The following is an 8,928-nucleotide window of genomic DNA, read 5'->3' as shown; positions in this document are numbered from 1 at the left end:
TTTAATAACATTCAGTACTATGAACGAATGCAGTGTAACGATGTCAGAAAGTCTCGAAAGGCTTAAAACACCACCCTCATTTGAAAGGAATGAACTCCAAATCATGAGTTTATTCCTTTTAACTGTACATAATGCATATTCGTGGACTTGATCGCTGTATTGAGATTGAAAAGAAAATCATCTTTCGTCAACTAAACGCATGTTCAGGTGAGAATTATTGAATTCATTGTAAGATTTTATCGTCATCTGCATGTATGCTGATTTTGTTCCATCTGTTCGTTACAGTACTTTTCTTGGCATGTGTTTTGTACCATCAAGTTTTACCAATACCGGCGTTTTTTTTTTTACTTTAGGCTATTTAAACCTTTCGAAATTTTCTGACAATGTTAAATTGCTGTAGTTCATAGTCTGTTGTTCTAATTTGTTGGTAGGAATGACACCATATCATAAATCTGAAGAAATATAAAACATGCTTTTATGTCACTAGATTTTTACAGGTCAAAAAACACTTAAGCAGAAGTTCATTTTTTCCATCAAACGACTGTGCGTAAATCCTAACAACGAGCTATATATTCAGGACGATCTTAACCCGATTGAGTTTCCTTCAGTTTCCAATGTTTGTATAAATATGAGGTTGTTTCGAAGTCCGGTTTCGATCGTTTAAAAACCAGTTTATGGTAGTAACGCAATTATATATTTATAGAAAACGGCTGCATTCGTGTTTATGTTTGAGTGGTATTGTTGGTCTACAGGGTAATGACAGTTATTTTTGTTTAAAGTTGTTTTTTATATATCATCACCATCAGGCCTGGTGATTAAGCACAGCTTTCCTTATTTGCCCTTGTCCTCCTGATCTCTATCGATATATAGACATTTAAAGTAATAAACGATATTTGTATATTGTGCATGAGTTTTGTATAATAAATATTATGGAAATGATTCCAGTAACAAATATTATAACCTGATTATAGTATATCAGTGCATGAGTTTTGTATGATGAATATGATAAAAATGATTCCAGTAACGAATATAATAAGTCAGATCTTCATTTCTCTGATGTACTGATTAAATGTAACATTAGTTCGACTTTTAGTGAGTTCCTTCGTTGGTAAGCTTGGTTAATTCATATATTATTGTATATTGAAAATATATGGTTATCATTGCAACATAAAATAATGTATTGACATGCAATTGGGTTAGACAAAAGGTTATAAACAACACGAGAAAAAGTCCCTCCCGCAATGTGTCTTATAAACGTCTGGGTTGAATAAGTTATCAGATGATCGCTTCTGTGTGCGCATATAAACAATTTATTTAATATTTATGTGAACAACTACAGGAACAAGCTCAGTAGCCAAACGTTTAAACTTTAACCCCGGTACTGGGTAAACGCCAAAGGCATAGAACACAAAAACAAAAAATCACAAACAAGAAATATGGAACAACAGCACAAGACAACATAAAAAGCACAGTACATATATACTTTATAAAAAAAACTAGGTATGTTTATCAAGGTACACTTGGTTTAAGGTGAAGAAATATTCCTTCACAGTTGTCTATTAAGTTAAGAGCTTTAATAATTTCTATTCACACAACTGCTCAAATGTTATGTCTGATATGGCATTGGTAAATGGTGCAACAAGAACCTAAATAAAATAATTGATTGTTGAACAAACAGTGCAACTGTCCACACCGACCGGTATGCCTTAAAGGGACTAGACACCTGATGATACATTTGCAAGAAAAAAAAGAAAATTGCCAAAAAGTTACATAGAATTAATATCGTTGTGTACAACGTATTGAATCTTACATACTGATGTATCACATCGATTACGACACATCTTTCGCAGTTTTTGCGTACTTTTTTCATTTCGAAATTTACTGGGTGGGTTTTTCTACCACTTACATCCCAGTTGATTTTAAAAATAGCGTCGGTATATTTATCTGTACCAATCACGTGACTTTCACATTCTAAATATTTATATTATAAACCTCATTATGCGATGCTTTTAAACGTTAAAAGGTTAGTTAACGGTCTCATACAACAATTATATGTTTGTTTTGTGGAAATAATGCATTTGCCGATTTGGGGACCATCTGCTATATAGCACCATTAAAAACCGTAGTTCAACATTCTTCAGGAATATTACAGCTAACCCCCCCCCCCCCCCCCAGGTGCTGACAAATAATAATAACCTGAAGTTTGTCATTAATTCAAATCTCGGATACCCAATAAAATAAAACTCTTGCATCTTCGGGAAAGTTTGCTTTGAAACTTCTAAAATAAATTCAAATGTGCCGCGTCCTGTTGCATGCCTTCTTTCCATTAAATTGATTGCGTATGGAAATAGTCATTAATTTCTCGATAAACCAAATCTGATGCATTTCCGTTTTTACTAAATATTCTCAATTCAACTCCCAGATGAAAGAGTTTTGATTGATAAATTTTGGGTGTGAGCAAAGGGATTTTGAATGTCATCACCTAGTTATATCAGATAGGCCCAATGAGAATGCGATAACAGGGACGATTTCCGAATACGCATATTTGGAAAATGTTTGTTCTGCATGGGTATGTGCTCTTGTAAACGACTTATGTAACTCCTTACAAACACCTCATAAACTGGTTTGATATTCCTTTGGTATGCATTCTTCATAAAAATATAACTTGCTAAATTGTTTAGCAAGAATGGCATCTAGTATTAAAAATGAAAGCGCTGGATGCGTAGAATGTCTATGCGATAAACGTGATTTTACTGTTTTACAGTGGTGTCCAAAGAGCAATGAAAATCGAATACAAAAACAACGGCCTAAACTGCAAACGATAATTGCCTGTTAAGACCTTGGGTAATGTAAATTGATGATTTAAAAAAAAAAAAATAAGATAGTTTTATATCTGTAACTGATAAACCTGAAACCCGATAATGGCTGAGGATGTTTGGGCTATTTAAAGTAAAAACAAAGTAGGGCAGGAGTCAACACATTTCCATTATCATAATTATCTATATTATCTATTACCCTCGGTCCATCACCAATATGTATTTAGGATTCTTCGGCTAGCTTTCAAATTCACATATACGTTATACATATAATTATATGGACTTATATAATTGAAACACGTTTTAAACCGCGTAACACCAACTATTATGTTTTGTAACGCTGGTTCATTTATTGTTTTAACATATCATGTTTGACGAAACCGGATTTCGATTTGCGTTACGTAGTAGATAGGCCTGCCACAACAAGTCCGAAAATGATCCGCATAAGCGTTGACAGTTTGTTTACATTTTGGAAGATCATAAGCATAGAAAGTAACAAAATAGAAGACTCTGTTTTAAAAAACATTGTTTTTCTCCCATGAAGCATTTGATTCAAATTTGTCCTTCACAGTGATTGTAGGTACAGCACTCCCTAGCACTAACTAAAATTTCAATAGCTCTCCATTGGAAACAAAATCACTTGTCTCTGTGCGATATACGAATTATTACAAGGATAACAAGAACATGAGAATAAATCATAGCTAATTAAGAGAGTTTTTGTCTCAACGAGAATGGTTAACCTTTTTGCGTATTAAGCTTACAGGAAGTTCCACCATGTGTTTGCGGAGACAACGGTGTCCATATATGCTTATGCGTTACTTAGAATGGTGACATAATGGATTTCAAGATTATCTTACATCGACATTTGTCTAATAGGATCAATGTACGAGCATGAGACAAGACAGTATACCAATATTATCAATAGAGCAGCGTTAAAGGCTTCATCCCAGAACCATTACATTATTTGATTTGCCATTTTGCAAGGACGAGTATCATACGTACTAAAATGCTTTTATTATCTTAACAGCTTTTTGGAGCGGTGAGAAAACATTTATAGATCTGCAATGTCTGCTGAGTTCAAATTAATATTATTTGATCTGATACGTCAGTGTAATCTGTACAATAATAAGTACTTTTGTGTCAACCTATGCCTAACAACAGTTTACAAAACGCTTCAGAAAGTTGTTTTGAGCCTCAAATCACGACTTCAGTACATTGCTGTTTGATCGATTGTCAGACAAATAAAAAGAAAATAAGTTGAAAATGTGTTCAGCATCATCAAATACATTTGTTCATGTTATAATAACTCCTGCACTAGTTGAATAGATATAGTATATATGGTACTATGATTATATTCTTTCTTATAAGCTCAGTTTTTTCCGTTTCGTCTGGAAATAGTTGCAGACAATTTCGTAAAGCTACTATTTGCCTAGCGTGCTTCACCTCATACTGGCTCCAGCCCTGGTGCTGATGGCAACTATTTAGCAAAGCATAAACTGTTGGACACTACTCACTTTGCGGGGAAAATGCAGCATTGATTTCCAAAAGATTTGGTATTAAAGACACATCATTAAACATATAACTCGTATTATTTAAAAACAAAATATCATATCTTGTAACGTTCTTTCTAGCTGAGTAATAATGGTGAACTTTGCTGAAAATATTACTAGTTAAAAGTGTCTCTATTATTTACATATAGTTTGTAAAATAATTGAAAAACGATTATCCTTTTAGAATTAAATAAAGAAATAAAAACTGAGTCGCAGCACATCGGAGTATATACGTGTAACTAAGTCATGGTTTGTGATGTCCAAATACTTTCATCCTTATATCAACTGTAGTTAAAATACATTCAATGTCTTTAACTAATATATATTTTTGTATACGCTCAGAAGAAAAATAATCAATAACAACGCTAAAACCAATCGCTTCCGAGACAAGTGAATGCTGTTCCAACAATTAAGTTTTTAATCATCAACAATGGGGATGGCTTGATAAACACTCCTTATACTCGTTATATAGTAAATATGCACTGTGTTGTTTGTGGAGTTCTGTGTTGTTGTTACATGTTTAAGGTTTGTGATTGTATGTGTTTGTGTTGTATGTCTTTGGCGTTGACCCTTTGCCACTAAACCGGGTTAATGTTTAAACTTTTGACTACTGTGCTTTTTTCTGTAGTTTTTCATATAAATAGTGAGTGTGCCAGATGCGGACAATTACTTTATTTGCCATTGCAAACTGTCTAAACAGGTGTAGTTAGTAATCCGTTTTTATATTTCTTTGAAGGACAGGAGCAAGAGCTTGGAAACTTAAAGATGCATTTAAGGCTATGGTTTTAACAAATCAACATCAAATTATACCAAACTTGGCTGGTGTGTTTGACATGTGTCGCGATCTCTATTACTAATTACGTCAAAAGTGCCTGATAGTGGAATCAATCATAAAATGTACATTAGAAAGTGATTGATCCAGACCGTCGGGAGTTTCACAGACCTGTTGGGACTGCCACCAGTGCCAAATGTTTCATTTAACTGCAGAGATTTTGGCAAATTTCACTGCTCAAGGGACGGGATTTATACAACAAATGTTTTTGTGTGCTTTGATTCACTTGCATGTGTGTTTGTCTTGGGAACGTGGGTTCAATGTTTTATTATGATATATTTTAAATATCTTGAACAGTTATCGAGTAATGTTCTTTGTTAAAGTGTTTGGGGGTTTTCTCAAAGTCGACGCCAATTCCTTCATAATACGCATGCGTTTTATAAACACTTACACCACTAACACAAGCAACAACAGCAACAGCAGCAGTGATACTGCATATAATTGTAAACATACTTAAATAATGATCTAGTAGTCTCAATTGAAACAAAATATCACAAGATAGGCCACAGTGATGTTCTCATGTCAGCCATAAAAGGGGCACAAAGTAGCTTGATGCTCAAATATTTATTTGTTTTTAATTTTAATGCAGTATCATGTTTACTATATTTGACTCAAGTGATAAAACAAGACAAAGTAGATGACTTTGGTAAAGATAAAACATATTAACTTTTAATAATGGTTTTAGAAGTAATTGCTACATGGCCACTAATTAAAAAAGCGTCAAAATATTGTTAATATTGTATTCTGTAACTGTTTTTGTTTTGATTATAAAAAAACAAATGAGTTAAACATGATAATACATCAAGTATCTTGGCATCAACCTGTACTGTCCGCCTTAAACGAAATTTCGGTAACATTTCAGTAAAAATATCATTAGACATTTTGGTCCATTTTGTAGCGTCGTCAAATGAAAACTTGCCCTTCAACCGTGAAATGAGTGAGTTTCGTTGATAAGATTTTTATGTTCTCATATTCTAAAGATGGTAAAATTATGAGGTTGTTTACTTGATGTTCGGTGTTACTCCGATTGTTTACGAACCGGTTTAAAGTAATTCCGTTAATTTATTGTATACTGGAGCAGTGTTTCTGCCAAATTCTGGTCAGAAATCCCCGTACAACCTCCCCAATAGAAAAAGATTTGAACAAGTTTTAAATAATAATATATTGAATTTGAATTATGAAATTTCACAGAAAACGGGTCAAAATAAAAACCAATGAATTAAGACGAAATAACCTAAGGTATTGAACTCAAAGGTATCAATTTTTTTTTTTCCGGTACGGATGGGAATTTCCTATCCACGGCAAGCCGTAATGCCGGGTGTACCCATGCCGTGCCTCGGGTCGGATTTATCCATCTGCACCGGAAACACATTAAAGATACTAATAAATTGCCATTGGCATAAATACTGATAAATAATGTCTGATTATAGTATTGATGAATGATTAAACATCAATCTGAAAATGTATAACCCTACTATTGCGACATGTCATCAGAAAAACGGCGGCTAAGCCTCTCAATGTGCTGACAAGAAAAAGAAACCTCGAGCTTGTAATTACTTTAAAAATCTAGCTCCCAATTAAACGCAAACAACACACCTACGCACAAAAAGGCTGTGTTTTGCGTGTAATAAATCCAATTTACTGGAACGTATGCGAAAAATGCCATTGATTTTAAGTACCAAATCGGATGCACTCAAATTCTTGTTAATCTTATCGACGTTTGGGTGAAATATTGGAGTGGTTTGTTTTGAGTATGTGCATGTCTGCACTCTGTAACCCCGAATAGGCTTAATCTTAAGGAAAAGGATATTCCGAAGGATAACTTACTGCGTGTTTTTCGCCGACAAATGTGTATGGGAAAGCATGTATCAACTAACAGTGACAACCGTAACAAATTTTGCATTAAAGCGGGCCACTCACATATTAACCGTTTTGAAAGCTTTCTTAATTCTTGTCACATGAACAAAGACATCGAAGAGACCACAAACAACGACATCATGAGTATGTAGCTTTAAATTAAGGACTAACGGATTCAGTTTCTGTAAAACTGGGAGTTATAACATAAAATGTGATTACTAGGCGACATGTTATATAATGACCTCCACACAACTATCAGGGGCGACATGTTATATAATGACCTCCACACAACTATCAGGGGCGACATGCTATATAATGACCTCCACACAACTATCAACTAAATGTTGTGAATTTCAAATACAATAAAACCTACAGGGACAAGCCCAGTAGTCCAAAATTCAAAAACAAAACACCACAGATACACGCAATCGCTTTGCTGTGCTCACAGAAGCAACATGCTTTACGGTCAGATATATTTTACCGTATATAATGGTGGTAATTTCGTATCCTTGAAATACCATCTTTGAATGTCTTGATATATCTACCAATGTTCAAACACATTATAAATGAAGCTCCATTTAAATAAGTCACCAGTCATTGACGTGTTTTAATGAATTGACGATAACAAATAATGTTGTATAATTCATTGACCTGGGTGCTTACTTCATAACACTGCTCAAAATGAATGTTAACCAGTCGATATGGAATATACGGATAAAAAATATGTTGCAGATCAACGCAAATTGATAAAAAATAGTTTGGTGTATCAAAAGTCGACCACCTTATTTTAACATATATAGGGAAAAGAATACATTCAGATACGGAAACTGTTTGTTGCAGTTTTATGTATCCCGTACTGATCACTGCTAAATGTAAAGAAAAAGAAAATGTTTTTATATACAAAATATGAAAATAAGCTGGAAAATATTAATAATAATGAAGGTATATAAATAAATCGATTAAAAACAGAGCGTATTCAAAATATCCAGTATTAAAATTTGAAAATTTTCATTTAGTTAATTTTTTTACAAAGAACCTTTATGAATACGGAACAGTAAAGGAGACCTTATATATTTGCAAAGGGTTTATGCCTTACAGACAGTGGACGATAATCAAACAACTTTACAAACAAAAGGACGGGCAGTCTGCACAGCATCAAAATCAAACTTATTGCGCATTATTAATAAGACTGGTTAGGCTTATTTTTGATGATTTTTCCAATTGGACATGCAAGCTTCACAATTGTAGATTACTCTGCCTATGTCAGCAGGAATGGAATTCAAATTATTGGGCAAATGTGCTGACCAGCCGGGCCTATAAATGGAGGAAAATAGAACAGGATCGGCAAACGGATATAAGGAACTACCAATATCTAGACGCTCCGTGCTATTGGACCAGCTAAGGCATGACTTGGGGAGGTATATGACGTTTCCAATAGTTATAGATGGTTATGAATTTGGCGTCGGAGTGTTAATGATTAGACGTTTGACACAGTGATATATCTGACAACAGGAACACGGCCGACAATTTAATAATATTTTAACAGGTTTGTAATCATTGAATATTCAATTGGTTATGGAAATTAGTATTTTTTCGTTGATTTTGTTGACAGTTCCTTTATTTAGTCTGATCAACATTAGTATATGATATATACAAAGTCATTCTAATTTCAGTTTAAGCATCACTTCAAACCTGAAATGAGTTTTATTTTCTCTCGTAGAAAATGAGAGTGTTTGTTTTCATGAAAGATTGCTTGACATGATGGATTAATTTATTTGATTATATAATGAAATTACTGAACTAGTTTATTATAGCTTTACGAGGATATCTTATAAAAATGGCGGATTGAAAAATGCACTTCAAAAACAACATA

At 33.7% G+C, this 8,928-nt stretch overlaps 1 protein-coding gene across 1 annotated transcript in view; it reads left to right on the top strand.

The window, feature by feature from the left end:
• Nucleotides 1-8,417: 8,417 nt before the first annotated feature.
• Nucleotides 8,418-8,928, top strand: part of LOC128205394 (uncharacterized) — a 78,545-nt gene continuing 78,034 nt past the window's right edge. The window contains exon 1 of the mRNA XM_052906977.1: nt 8,418-8,601. The gene's annotated coding sequence lies outside the window, so the exon portion shown is untranslated. The remainder of the gene's footprint in view (nt 8,602-8,928) is intronic.

The sequence above is a fragment of the Mya arenaria genome, chromosome 10, assembly GCF_026914265.1.
Source record: "Mya arenaria isolate MELC-2E11 chromosome 10, ASM2691426v1".
In the NCBI taxonomy this organism is placed as follows: domain Eukaryota; kingdom Metazoa; phylum Mollusca; class Bivalvia; order Myida; family Myidae; genus Mya; species Mya arenaria.
This window is presented reverse-complemented; position numbering and strand designations above follow the sequence as displayed.